Raw genomic sequence first — 14,890 nt, 5'->3', positions numbered from 1 at the left:
TCCGTATTGCGTCTCTTCCAGTTCTGACTCATTATTTCGTTCACTATACCGCATTACCAAGAAAAACCATTAAATGAACATGCACTTAAATTATAGGATTATTGATTGTGGGCTGAAGGAGGGGAAGGCCGAGGCTCGACAACTTCTGTAAACAGTTCGTACAGAGACAAACTTCAGCTAGCAAAATGTGTTTACCTGCAGTAAGAGACTCATTGGGCTCGCTCAATACGTATATACATATATCATACCTTCATTTCATTGTAGGTTCTCTCACAATTGTTGTAGTCATCATCTCACTGGGTCCTCAACAGGCATGACAATCTAATATTATGTGGTTATGGGGTGACCCTGTAAAAATCCATGCCATCCTGTCATGGACTTGAGCCCCAGGGCCTCTTCAACTTGGGAGCGTGGGGTGGCGATCACGCAGTCCCTCAGCTGAGCCTTGGCATTGTTTCCACTTACTTGTGCCAGGCTCCTCACTTTTGTCTACTCTGTCTGACCTCTGTTGGCCAACTCTTGTTTCTTTCCCGACCCCGACGGTATTAGGTGTCGAGGCCCAGGTTGTCTTTCAGTTTCACGCTCTTTGTGGCCCTTGTCTTTCTTTGGCAGATACCATCAGTTTTCGAAGTGTCGGACCTCTTCCATCTTTTCCCTCTGATTAGTATTAATAGAGGATGATTGTTGTACTTTCTCTTAAAACTATCACCAGCACCACCGTCAACTGCCAGGGAAGTATTAAGCACGGTCGATGCTGAGGTAGATCCTACATTTTTAAAATTACAATTGACTTCACGTCGCACCGACACAGGTAGATCTTATGACAACGATGGGATAAGAAAGAGCTAGGAGTGGGAAGGAAGCGGCTATAGCCTTAATTAAGGTACAGCCCCAGCATTTGCCTGGTGTGAAAACCACAGAAAACTGTCTTCGGAACTACCGACGATGTATTTCGAACCCTTCTTCGCATTATTATTATTATTATTATTATTATTATTATTATTATTATTATTATTATTATTATTATTATTATTGTTGTTGTTGTTATTCGTGTTTAACGTCCTTTGAATTCCTATTTATTTTAAGGAACGCTGAAATGCTGGAATTATATCCTCAAAATGATTTATTTTGCGTGACAGTTTATCTACTGACATCGGCCATTAATATATTTAAACTATGTCAAATAGCAACAGACTATACTGGGATGCGAACCAGAAATTCCGAACATAAAAGACAACTATTTTTATCATTCCATTTTATGGCCTATTACTTCTTGTATCACAAATGATTGTTTTTGTTTGTTTGTTGAAAATCCGACTTAAAATCTACAGGTTTTGAAGTGAAGAAACCCAAATCTCCATTTTATCTATCCCATTTAAAAATAAACCGGAAAACAATTGATTTCGTGATGTAACTGATTGTTGGTGGTGGTTTATTTCATTGTTTTGATAGGAAGTATAATTAGGCCACCATCCTCTATTAACACGAATCAGAAGGGGAGAAAATGGAAGGGATCCAACACTTAAAAAATGAAGGTATCGGCCAAAGAAAGACAAAGGCCACGAAGGGTGTGGAAATTAAAGCCTCCCTAGGCTTCCACGCGTAATATCGCCGGCGTCATAAAAGAACAAGAGTTGACCAAGAGAGGTCGGGTAGGATAAATGAAAGTGAGGAGCCTGGCACAAGTAAATGGAATGAATGCCAAGACTTTGCTTAGGGTTCCGTGGTCTACAACCCACGCTCCAAAGTTAAGAGCCCCTGGAGCCCCTTTTAGTCGCCTCTTACAACAGGCAGGGTATACCGTGGATGTATTCTACCACCCCCACTCACAAGGGAAGGTATAATTGATATAGAAAAGAAAACCCCTAATTCCAACGAGGGTAGTGCTTGATCTGAGCAACGTTCTTCTGCATCTCTGTACTCGTTAAATACAGACCGGACTAGTACACTGACTGTCTTGTTGACGTTCAGATCGAACAGCATTTACATCATCATGAAGATATCTAGCACAGTTAAAAAGCACTGTGCTATATCATGAGTGTATGATTAATGTAAGCATTTAAGATGGGCAGGAGTGGTTTATGGCGCAGCTTGTCGTCAAGATACTCAATGTTTTAAATGGAAGCATTAGATGATTTATATGTGGCAGCAAGGAGACCTATTCTCTTCAAAACCACCAAGTCTTCATTTTTATAAAATAATGTAGCTAGTGAAAGTTAAAACAACCTGGCCTGTCAACATGTAGCATCGATGATATTCCTGTCGGTCACATAACCTTTAACTTAATAGTTTCCTCTTCACATTGATCATGTTACTGTTATGTTTACGAGGTGTACGAATTTTTTTAAACTTCCTTAGAATTTGCTTTACGTCGCACGGACACAGATAGATCTTATGGTGACGACGGGATAAGAACGGGCTAGGAGTGGGAAGGAAGCGACCGTGGCCTTAATCAAAGTACAGGTTCTACGAAACGTTTAAGGCATCCGCATATTTCATGAACATGATTCTTGACCTTGAACGTTTGCTCTCAGGCATACGATTTTTTACAGGGAACTAGTACATATTTAGGGGAACATTTGCTGAAATTTTTATTAAAATATCATTCGTTGGTTTGATGTTATTAATGTTTTAGTTTATAATAATTGGAAAGAAAATAGCTATGTTTTAATACTTGAGGAGATCTGCACAGTACAGTAAGGGGATTACAGTAATAATTTTTGTTATGGAGAAACACAAGAGTCTCCGTGGCTCAGGTGGCAGCGCGCCGGTCTCTCACTGCTGGGTTCCGTGGTTCAAATCCAGGTCACTCCATGTGAGATTTGTGCTGGACAAAGCGGAGGCGGGACAGGTTTTCCTCCGAGTACTCCGGTTTTCCCTGTCATCTTTCATTCCAGCAACACTCTCCAGTATTATTTCATTTCATTATTCATTCATTGATCATTGCCCCAGAGGAGTGCGACAGGCTTCGGCAACCGGCACAATTCCCATCCTCGCCGCTAGATGGGGGCTTCATTCATTCCATTCCTGACCCGGTCAAATGACTGGAAACAGGCTGTAGAAACACATAGAGAAACACAGATACCTGTGTCTTCTTCTTCTTCTCCTTCTTCTATCGCTCTTCCCATATCTATGGGGTCGCGGGTGCGAACTGTGTCGCACATGTGGATTTGGCCCTGTTTTACGGCCGAATGTCCTTCCTGACGCCAACCCTATATGGAGGGCTGTAATCACTATTTTGTGTTTCTGTGGGGGTTGATAGTGTAGTGTCTTGTCTGAATATGAGGAGGAAAGTGTTGGGACAAACACAAACACCCAGTAACCGTGCCAGAAGAATTAATTAGAGACGATTAAAATCCCCGAACCAGCCTGGAATCGAACCCGGGACCCTCTGAACCGAAGGCCTCGACACTGACCATTCAGCCAATGAGTCGGACAAACACAGACACCTGTATAATATTTATAATTGTAATAGAGCAACAGAATATGTTTCCATTAAGAAAATTTCCCCCGTTTTATAGTTTGCAATAGAACCACAGAAAGGGGCCAAAATAAAACATTCCTTGACCCTGACTGGACAGACGATCCTTGAAGCTACCGAGATTGTGTGTTACGTTGTAGTGTAAATCCCACTACATCCCCACATTTTGCCTGGTGTGAAAATGGGAAAACACGGGAAACCAACTTCAGGGCTGTCGACAGTGAGGTTCAAACTCACTATCTTCCAAATGCAGGGGGAGATGTAACCGTGCAGCCACTCGCTTTCTTACTATACATTCTATATCGTCAGGCTGTTCGATCATAAAAAGAAGTTATATACCGCATTTTACATTATAGGCTATAGTCCTGTATTAACCACGATGAGTTCATCCTAGTCTTCTCCCTTAGGTAAGAGATACAGCTCACAAATGATTCACTAAGAAATTATACGGAGAGTTTCGAACGAGATGTCTACGTGGTACGGGTCTTCAGGGGATTGACGGATTCGAACGCCCCTCGTAGGCAAACCTCAAGATGGTTTCCCGTGATTTCTCAATTTTAGATCAGGTAAGTATCGATGCTGCACCGCTGACTGTCTTCCCAATCCTATCCGTCACAGAGTTTTCAGGCATAAAATTAATAATAGTCTAAGAGAAAGGACGCAGATTACGTACCATAGTTCATCTAAACATGTTTTGATCGGAGGAGGCAATATACTATCTCCGTTTGGTTACGAGGTGACCATTTCCTGTGTCAGCAACGCCGAAAACCTTTGATAAAGGGACATGTAACGAAAATAATCACCGTTAGAATAATACAAAAGAGTATACCGGTAATGTTATTGTTATTGTAGGAAAAGACTGGAGGTGAGAATTGTATATATAGGAAATTATGCGATACTTTCACGAACTAGTATACAGAGAACCTGCAGGGGAAAAAAAAAACAGAAAAAAAATTCGTTTTCAAAACCTGCTTGGTCAGTCTCACATTAGGTTGTTAAGTTTTCAAACGATGAGCATGAACTTATCTATTGTCCAGGTTTTCGTCTGCTATGGCAATACTAATGTTATAATTATAGGCCTACGTCTCACTATCCATGGATCGATCTGTAATGGAGTACCCAATAATATTTGTGTACCGTTATTGAGCGCTTCCTGGATCTGTACTGATGAAGACAGCAATTTAGGCCAATCTTGCAGATCAGTTCACCGCACAGTCCGTGTTTCAGTAGAACTGGCCCACGGTTAATTACAGTAACGATCTTACAGCTTCTTCTTCTTCCTCCTCTATTTTCACCTCTTCCTGGCGTTTTTCGGATACACCGAGGTGCAGGAATTTTCTCCCGCAGGAGTTCTTTTACGTGCCAGTAAATCTATTGACAAGAGGCTGGCGTATTTGAGCAACTTCAAATACCACCAGAGTGAGTCAGGATCGAACCTGCCAAGTTGGGGTGAGAGGGCAATCGCCTAAACCACCTGAACCACTCAGCCCGGCGCATGAAGTGGAGGTGACGTGCCATCAGGACTCCGTTTGTACCGTAACCGCTACGGAAGCTCTGAAAGTCCTACAGGAATCTGAAAAATAACGGCCAACGACGTTCTTGTAGAATGACAAGGCAAACGAGAATTCGATTCAGTGGCAGAGGAGGGAGAAGAACCCACATCCGTTGTCTTGTGGACGGAGTTACACACAAAGGTTAAGAGTGAGCTCCCTGAAAGAAACTGCAGTCATCTGTCATAGAAATCCCATGTTTCACCTGAAGAGGCTTTCTAACAAAATGAGGAGTGAAGTAATTGCCTCTTGTTTTCCTCACTGTCCCAATGTACTTATTTAGCGTATGGCTTTTGAGCGTGTCAGAGAAATACTCGACTGGCCTTAAAAGGTGCCGCTACCTAGCAGCTTGCCTAGGTCACTAAAGCGTTCACACCAACTGACCGAGCGAGTTGGCCGTGCACTTACGGTCGCGTAGTTGTGAGCTTGCACTCGGGAGATGGTGTATTCGAATTCCACCCTCGGCAGCCTTGATTATGAGTTTCCGTGGTTTCCCATTTTCACACCAGGCAAATGCTGGGACTGTACCTTATTTAAGGCCACGACCGCTACCTTCCCAGTCCTAGCTCAGTTCCCGTCCTTGAGTCGCAGAAAATCTTCGATGTGCAAGAGAGACGTTAAACCAATACGAAAAAAAAACACCAACCGACCCTAAAAGGCATAGGTTCATAACATTTATACAATATGCTTTACGCTGGGCTGAGTGGCTCAGACAGTTGAGGCGCTGGCCTTCTGACCCCATCTTGGCAGGTTCGATCCTGGCTCAGTCCGGTGGTATTTGAAGGTGCTCAAATACGTCAGCCTCGTGTCGGTAGATTTATTGGCACGTAAAAGAACTCATGTGGAGCTAAATTCCGGCACCTCGGCTTCTCCGAAAACCGTAAAAGTAGTTAGTGGGACGTTAAGAAAATAACATTATTACTATTATTATTATTATTTAATGTCATGTGACTGTTGCTAGCGCGGTGCAGCCCTTGTAGGAAGACCCTCCGTCGAGGTTGGATGGCATCTGTCGTGTATGAAAAACTGCGGGTTATTTTGGTAGAGAATAGAGGTGTGTGTGTGGCGTTCGATTTGCAGGGATGTTGGGGATAGCACAAACACCCAATCCCCAAGCCGAGGAATAACGTTTAAGATTAAAATCCCTCGAGCCGATCGGAAATAGGCCATAGGAAATAGGACTGAAGGCCAAGACGCTGACCAGTCATCCGTAGAGCCGTATTCTTATTCTTATTCTTATTCTTATTCTTATTCTTATTCTTATTCTTATTCTTATTCTTATTCTTATTCTTATTCTTATTTGAAGCACAATGCAGCGACTGTCCATCAAGCGGGATGGTTACCCCCACTTTCTATAAATGCCTGCCTTGGCTTTAATAATAAAAAAAATTAAGTTCTTAGTACGGAAATATAATTTACCGATTTGGAATATTAAATCCACAAAAACTGAAAATATTTAAGCACTTTCAATCATGGTAGCTTGTCAACAGCAGTGCAATGTCGGAAGGTATCACTGTGCTTCCTTCCTTGACCGAGGCCCAGTCTATCAGTATACGAACTTCAGCCACACAGGTTATCAGGCAATTACCATATACACTTTTATCATGATGTCCCATGCTCCTGAAAGGAAGCAACGACTATACCCTACATGTAAACCAAAAGAACATCGGCCAGACGTGTAGAGAGTGACTTGGCATTTGGTAAACAACATTGCCCTGCCAACATTTCACCGCGCCAAGTCTTCATTCTTGGAAGCATGTAATAAAGTTGAACATCATCTGGATGACCCATATGGTCCATCCTTGAGCCCGTTAAATCACTCTTAACCATTGTTAGCTGATTGTCCCACTTACGAAACTCCATGTGGTTATTAAAGGTTATCTCATAAGAATTGTTACAAAACAGATCTTGATACACTAGGTTAGGAATATCCCGTTCTTAATTATAAAGCGGTTAGGGGCGCGCAGCTGTGAGCTTGCATTCGGGAGATTGTGGGTTCGAACCCCACTGTTGGCAGCCCTGATGATTGTTTTACATGGTTTCCCATTTTCACACCAGGCAAATGCTGGGGCACCGTAATTAAGGCCACGGCCGCTTCCTTCCCACTCGTAGGCCTTTGCTATCCCATTGTCGCTATAATACCTATCTGTGTCGGTGCGACCGAAGACAACTTGAAAAAGAATCTTATAGAGAGTGAACTTTTGCAATCTTCTTAATTTTGCTATTTGTGTGACCGCCGAGGTGTTTAAAACTAGCTCTTACACAACTGATTTTTTCCCTTCTAACGAAAGCAGAGTTATCCACTAGCTCTTTTAAGTAGATCTACTTTTCTCCTTGGTTAAGAATTTGACATTCATGTTACAGAGCAAAATATGGATGAAACAGGCAACAAGGGAAATGAATAACAAAAAATATTTGCAAATGATAATATTATTCATTCTACGTTCCTCCAGTGGCGTGACGTTATTGCCTACAGGGCCTGCAATGCAGGCGGGCCCGGGCCTGTAAGGGGCCCCGAAGAATTCAAGCAAAAATATAATCAGAATCAGTCGAAATCGTTTTTAAATTTTATTTTTACAATTTGTACGTAGGGGAATTGCCACTTGATTGCATCTAGTAGCAGTTTATTGTGTTGATGTAATACAGCACAGATGAAAAAGGTACTGACCTTCGCCATCTCTTGCAATACCGCGACACGTACTTCAGAAAAGACCTACACCAAATTATTGACAAATAATTACAGCAATGAAAAGTGATACAAAAATATGATATTTTAGTTGCTCTTCGATTTGTAGTTTGCCTGAAATAGTATTATGCACAAATTTTGCATAATATTGAACTTTTGTCACACAGTTATTTGACGACAGTGTATTGTAGTAACGACCTGTCAACTCAGTTTCAAATTTTTTTTTGAAGTCTTCGGGGCCCCCTTATAGACCCGGGCCCGCCTGCATTGCAGGCCCCACGAGGAACGTAGAATGAATAATATTATTATTTGCAAATATTTTTTGTTATCCATTTCCCTTGTTTCCTGTTTCATCCATATTTTGCTCTGTAACATGAATGTCAAACTGCGAAGTTAATATTTTTTTATCAGTTGTGCGATTTGATCTATTTTCTTAATTTATTTGAACAGTGTTTTATTTAATGTTGCTCGTATACTTTTCTGAACTGTAAACGAATACATTATTGTAACCGAGACTTCGGTATCGGTTATAAAGAATAGTTATGTAGTTACTGAAAAATGAAACCAATTAAAATTAAGTGTGATCTTCTAAGTGGTTCATGGTTGGCAGTTCAGCAGTTTAGCCGTTAAACCACGGAGGCAATCAAGTAAAACCTATTAAACATTATTTGTAGTAATCTTACAATAACACATAATCCCTTCGTTCATATAACTTTACAGTATATTTCACTACTTCAGTAATTACAGTACATTTATATTAAGTTATTGATAGGTCTTACGTTGTATTTGAGGGAGGGGGGCGGGGCGAATTTTTATTTTGGTAGGCGGGCCAGTATCATATTTGTTACGTCCCTGCGTTCCTCTAAACTCCGCACTGCTTTACTTCTAAATTGACCTTTTGGCCGATTTTGGCTCCGCTGAAACATAGACATCCATGATGATGATGATGATGATGCTTGTTGTTTTAAGGGGCCTAACATCGAAGGTCATCGGCCCCTAATGGTACGAAATGAAAGAACAAAAATTTCAAAGGCATCCACTGACCAAAATAAAAATAAAATATGTCATGAAGAATGAATGGATGGACAGGAACCCAACAAAACACAAAACAAACAAACAAAAACCAGTGGATCGGACTCAACAGAGATCGAAAATAACATTATTACCGACCAAGGAACCACTTATAAAGCACAATGATGCTTGGTGTCTAAAGGGGGTGCAAAATCCAAGTCTAAGGCCCCACAGAATGGTACATGTCGCGAGTAAAATAGAACCATGGTATGTGTCATGTTGGGGTATTAATCAGAAGTAGCGAAGACTCACGGTGTTCCACAAAAGATGGTACTACTCACAAGTATTGTACTTCGTACAGGTAACGCAGACCTATGGTGTTTCGCACACAATGGCGCCACTTACAGCCAACGCAAACCGATGAGTTTCCTCACCTAGGAACATAGACATCCAACCAATCCCAAGCTGCCATTCATATATACTTATATCGACAGAGTGCGATCTCGAAACCCAGTTGCCAACTAAGTGCTGTTTTAATTTTTTAATGTTAATCCTACCCTACAACATGTTCTGAATTAACTAGTAGTAATAATGTTGACTTGCATGTTTAATCTTGCCTTTTGACATAGAAGAAAGGAGAGGTGGAGGTTTGAGAATTAAAACACTCAAGTTTTAAAGTACATACTCTTTATTAATTCATGAATTGAAGTGGTTAACCTCTCTCACTCAGCGTGAATGGTATTCGGTACGGTTCACGATCTTTTGCATTTTTCTTCAATAATTAGTGATTTTCATATTAGTCTATCTCTCTAGTATAGTACAGTATAGCGTAGTTTACAGTTTAGCTTAGCATAAGTTAGTACAATACAGGTTTAATTGTTCAGAGTATCAAAATAGCTGCAGTTTTATTTACGTCCGTGTATTGGTTAGTATACTTAGTTCGTGCGTGTTTAGCATGTCTCAGTGTAGTTCGGGAAAGACAAGTGGTTTTTCCCTTATTCTCTTTTCTTAATAATGCACTCTCTTTTTAGAATCAGATGATGTTAGTAAGTGTAGTTTTTGTGAATTTGTTTTCAATCCCAATTCATTAACTTTTCTGAGTACGGTATTACTTTTTACGAGGGCTGTTTACAGGGGGCGTATTGCATAAGCTGTTCTCGCGGCAGTAGCGCGCTGGCAACAGGGGTAAGGCGATGCTCATTTGTTTTGCGAAAAGTCCATTTAGAAGTAAAGCCGTGTGGAGTATAACTACTTTAACGATTTTCGGAGACACCGAGGTGTCGACATTTCTCCCATAGTTCTTTTACGTGCCGGTAAATCTGCCGATCCGAGGCTGGCGTATTTCAGCACGTTCAAATATCACCGGACTGATTATGTAATGATTAATAATATCATAAATAATAATAAATACTTGGACTAATAATAAAAACGGGCTAATTGCCTCAGAGAGTAAAGCACTGGCTTTCTGATGCGAAGATACCGGGCTCGATCTCGACTCGGTCCGATAGTATTTCAAGGTGTTCATATACACCAGCCCCGTGTCTACTCATTCTCACGTTGAAAATTCAGGGAAACACAAGAAACGATATCATATTCCACTGTACGGTTGCCAGTTAAACAGCGGTAAAATTCCTTAACTTCAGTGAGAATCAAATGTATTAAATGTTTCCAGTCTTTTAATTTAGCAGCTTCCTTTATTGTGTATTCATTAACCATAACAAATGCATTTATTTCTTTTGCAATATCATTTTCCTTTCTCCCGCGTTAACTGAAGGGAGTTTCTGAAAGTGACACTTTCCTACTTTCTTCCTTGATTGGTCTTCTTTGAACGTTAATTATTGCATAGCGCGATTTAAAATCTGTTCGGTAATGTATTTTGAGGGACTCCTCCTGAACTAACCTGATATCTCCAATTTTCTGATTTTTATTCGTCAATTTCTCATTTTTGAAATCAAATAGTTCATTTAAAAGGACGCCTGGCTAGTGGTTTATTTGTTTTGTATATAAAAATGTCCACTTACTACAAAGCTGAAGATGGTGACTATGAGGGTCTCTTTCTCCTGAAACGGAAATGTTATAACAGGAACCCATTTCGAGGTTGGGGGAGCACAATGCTGTTGGTATACAGTAGTTCTAAGTGCTATACAATGGGGAGAGGGAAGATGCGTAGCAGAGGCAGTAAAGAAGTGCTTCTTTCGTTTAGAAGGACTAAGGTTCGACTGCCCGTAATTTAAGAAACGAGATTTCCACTTCTGGAGCGGCACGTTGCCCTGAGGTTCACACAGCCCGAAAAGTAACTGAGGGTAAAGGCTGGGCATAGGGCAAACCGCTCTTGTACTTCGTTCCGAGGTTATGAATAGTGGAAACCTTTACTTTCCACTCCTCCAAGGGCCTTTATGGCCTATAAAGGAGATGGTTTTGCTTTTACTATGCAGTGTATATTCATTTGCGCAACATTAGCTGCTAATAGGATACCTTGTCCTTGAAGATCGATGGCAAGTATGCAATTGAGTGGTACGAGAAGCACCTACTATTGTCATACTGTACAAAAAAAAACATACCACACTTTTAACCTACACTACGAGCAGCCAAGGAGGCATGGCATATTGTATCATGGTTACGAAACTGGTTAATAATAATAATAATAATGATGGCGTGTGGCCTCCGAAGAGGCCGAGTGCAGGTCTTTCGAGTTGACGCTGCATAGGCGACCTGCGCGTCTTTGAGAATGGGGCCCTACCTGTGATGAATTCTAATGCTGAAGACGGAACACACACCCAGGCCTCGAGACATTGGAATTAACCAACGAAGGTTAAAATCCCCGACCCAGCCGGGAATCGAACCCGGGACCCTCCAGACCAAAGGCCAGCACTCCAACAATTTAGCCATGGAGCCGGACACGAAACTGGTTGAAGGGGATAGAAGGCTAACAAATACGCACCAACCTGTTGGGGAGCTTATCGTAAAAGTTAGATGGTTATTTATAATATACACGATTAGTATACACTTTCATTACTATTCTAGCCGTGTACGAACTTTGTGGGAAGCTGGCCCCTGGCTTACTGCGAGCCTGATGATGATGATGATGAGAAGAAGAAGAAGAAGAATGTCCTTGCCTTATTTTTTTTTTATTTTTTTTTTTTTGCTAGTAGCTTTACGTCGCACCGACACGGAAAGGTCTTATGGCGACGATGGGACAGGAAAAGCCTAGGAATGGGAAGGAAGCAGCCGTGGCCTTAATTAAGGTACAGCCCCAGCATTTGCCTGGTGTGAAAATGGGAAACCACGGAAAACCATCTTCAGGGCTGCCGACAGTGGGGTTCGAACCCACTATCTCCCGGATGCGAGCTCACAGCTGAGCGCTCCTAACCGCACGGCCAACTCACCCGGTGGTTGAATTTCATTCCACAGGAGTTCTTTCACGTCCCGGTAAATTTAAGGGAACGAAACTGACCTAGGCCTATTTCAGTATTTTCAAATACAAGCGGATTGAGGTGGTATTATGGCTGAAATAATTATATTAGTCTATTTGTATTATATTTTGTGCTTCAGTCAAGTAACACCTGGAATCGGCACGAACAAAGTTTTCTGACTGTCATGCTCATCAGAATTGGAATTGAATTCGAACTTGAGGCCTTCAAGTCTTTAGCTCATTACCGCAACAACTAGAGCACCGTGTTTTTAGCTCTGATGACTATTTAGCTTTGACCAAAGCTTCATACAGCAGTGTACGATTACTATAAAAACAGAATTAATTTCTCCAGGAATAATTTCTCAAAGCTTGACATAAAACAATGACGCCGGTACTATATATAGGCCTTGTATATACACATTTCTTGGCCTCTCAAGGTCGACGAAATAATTTGGCACCGCTTTAGTTTGACGAAATGTCCCATGAGAGCTTGGCTGCACTAGTAGCTTTCGAGACAGGGCAGTGAGTTGAACAACGCGAGTTAAGTGAAGTGCTAAGTGACGATATGAGTTTGGGAGGTAAGTAAATACATACTAAATTTAGTGGCTGTCACTAGAGTAGGTCAGTGCTGTGGTAATACTCACACTTTGTTAACAAGTTATTACGAAGGATAATGAGGAAAGCAGACAGGATCAGTTCTACTACTCTCCTGAGGACTATTACGGGCAAGGTGGATAGACACTATCCTTATATCCAATTCTGAGGAAGGAGGCCCTTGAGGATGTTTAAATGTAACAATTTCGTATCGTTGGTTAAAGACATCCGTGGGAGAAAATACTAACGTCAGGAATGTCTTGAAGTACAAAGTAATTGAAAGGAGGCCATTTTATTTGCTATATATTTAATGCCGCATTAAAACAGTTAACTTTCTAGTGACGAGAGACAGGTTTAGGGACCTTAACTAAGATAAAACCCCAACATTTGCATCTTGTGAAAATGGGAAACCACGAAAACCATTCTCAGGTCTGTCGACGGTGGAGTCGAAGGATCGTCTCTCAAATAAATATAAGCTGCTAACTCGCTCGGTAAAGGAACTTTCAACTAACAGCATTATTAGTATTATTATCACCATCATCATCATTATTATTAGCACGCCTGGTGACCGCGATTGTTACGGCATCAAGTCTATATGGTTAGCTGGTTCGAGTCCCCTTGGTCGAAACATATTCCACCATCAGAATGTTGACCGGCAGAGTAGGAGAGGTGGTGGTATAAACACTTTCTAATAACTAGATTGCGTGCCAAAAGCCTCGATTAAATTCCAAAACCTCCCTACTGTGTTCATATGACGCTGTTGATGATGATTCGTCTGTCAAATGGAGACCTAGGTCTTGAGTAGACCCCGTGGTGCTACTCGACAAGAGTAGGCTATGTGCCGGCACCGGGTTTCACCCTATCCCTTCCTACTATCATATATCACGTTATTCATTTCATCTCATTATCTCCTCTGATGAGGTTGACATCAGGAAGGGCATCCGGTCGTAAAAACTTGCTACGAAGATTCATACCAGCTTATACCCGACCCCATAGAGTCAAGGGACAAGGGTTGGACAGGCATTTCTTCTTCTTCTTCTTCTTCTTCTTCTTCTTCTTCTTATTATTATTATTATTATTATTATTATTATTATTATTATTATTATTATTATTATTATTATTATTATTGCCGGTCTAGGAAGCCAAGAATAACGGCCGAGAATTCGTCGTGTTGACCACACGACACCTCATAATCTGCAGGCCTTAGGGCTGAGCAGCGGTCGTTTGGTATGCCATTTCCTTTCGGGAATGCTGCGCGATGGGGTTTGGTTTTCATTATTATTATTATTATTATTATTATTATTATTATTATTATTATTATTATTTTTATTATTATTATTATTATTATTATTATTTATTTATTTATTTATTTATTTATTTATTTATTTATTTATTTATTTATTTATTTTCCATAGTGACTATATTCGGGCTGAACGAAGAATCGTGGGTAGTGTATTAGAACCAGTAGGCATTTTAATTCGAAAAAAATACAGTAGTTGCTTCATCAGGGTTAGTTAGTAAATTAGATGACTTTATTACTCTGACGAAATTAAGGCTCCCTCTGCCGTAACCACATGAGGTAAAAACATGTGTGCAACATTTTAGAACTGGAACAGAAACAACAAAAAATAAGCAGGAACTATATAAACTTACATGTTAAAATTGATTAATACTACTGATTTGCAAAATTAAAAAAATATCGTTAGAAAATTTGGCAATATGTATTAACAGGTTTGTGTACTAGGAGTTGGTATCAGGAAGGACATCCAGCCGTAAAACAGGGCCAAATCCACATGTGCGGACACAGATCGTACCCATGATTCCATAGGTGTAGGAAAAGCGGTAGAAGAAGAAGAAGAGTGTCACTGAACACTGTTAAGTCAATTTTCTTCCGCCATTGAATCTTAATCTGCATTGGCGTGGTCATAGTTTTCTGTCTGTAATTCACTTCCTTCTGATGTTGCTTGAAATCCCTCATAAAAGGGGTGACACACTGATGGAACGAATTTCTGTAAACTTTTGTGATCCTTCAGCTGTTCTGGATTGATACTACTACACTACAACTTGTAGGATACAACATATACAAAGGAAAAAAGAATAAGCAATTTTTCTTTCGTTAGATAATTTATGTCGTAATGTGAAGCACGGTATTAACA

General features: G+C 40.7%; 1 protein-coding gene across 3 annotated transcripts in view; it reads left to right on the top strand.

Annotated features, from left to right (window-relative positions):
- The window catches only part of cu (curled), a 443,224-nt gene that overhangs the window by 197,750 nt on the left and 230,584 nt on the right, over positions 1 to 14,890 (top strand). Inside the window, exon 1 of one of the 3 annotated variants that reach the window (XM_067148545.2) lies at positions 12,616 to 12,718. The exons of the other annotated variants lie outside the window; for them this stretch is intronic. The gene's annotated coding sequence lies outside the window, so the exon portion shown is untranslated. Of the gene's footprint in view, positions 1 to 12,615; positions 12,719 to 14,890 lie in introns of those variants that run through there. 3 annotated transcript variants of the gene reach the window in all.

This window comes from Anabrus simplex, chromosome 5, assembly GCF_040414725.1.
Source record: "Anabrus simplex isolate iqAnaSimp1 chromosome 5, ASM4041472v1, whole genome shotgun sequence".
Taxonomy (NCBI): domain Eukaryota; kingdom Metazoa; phylum Arthropoda; class Insecta; order Orthoptera; family Tettigoniidae; genus Anabrus; species Anabrus simplex.
The sequence above is the reverse complement of the archived record's forward strand: the minus strand, read 5'-3'. Positions and strand labels throughout refer to the sequence as shown.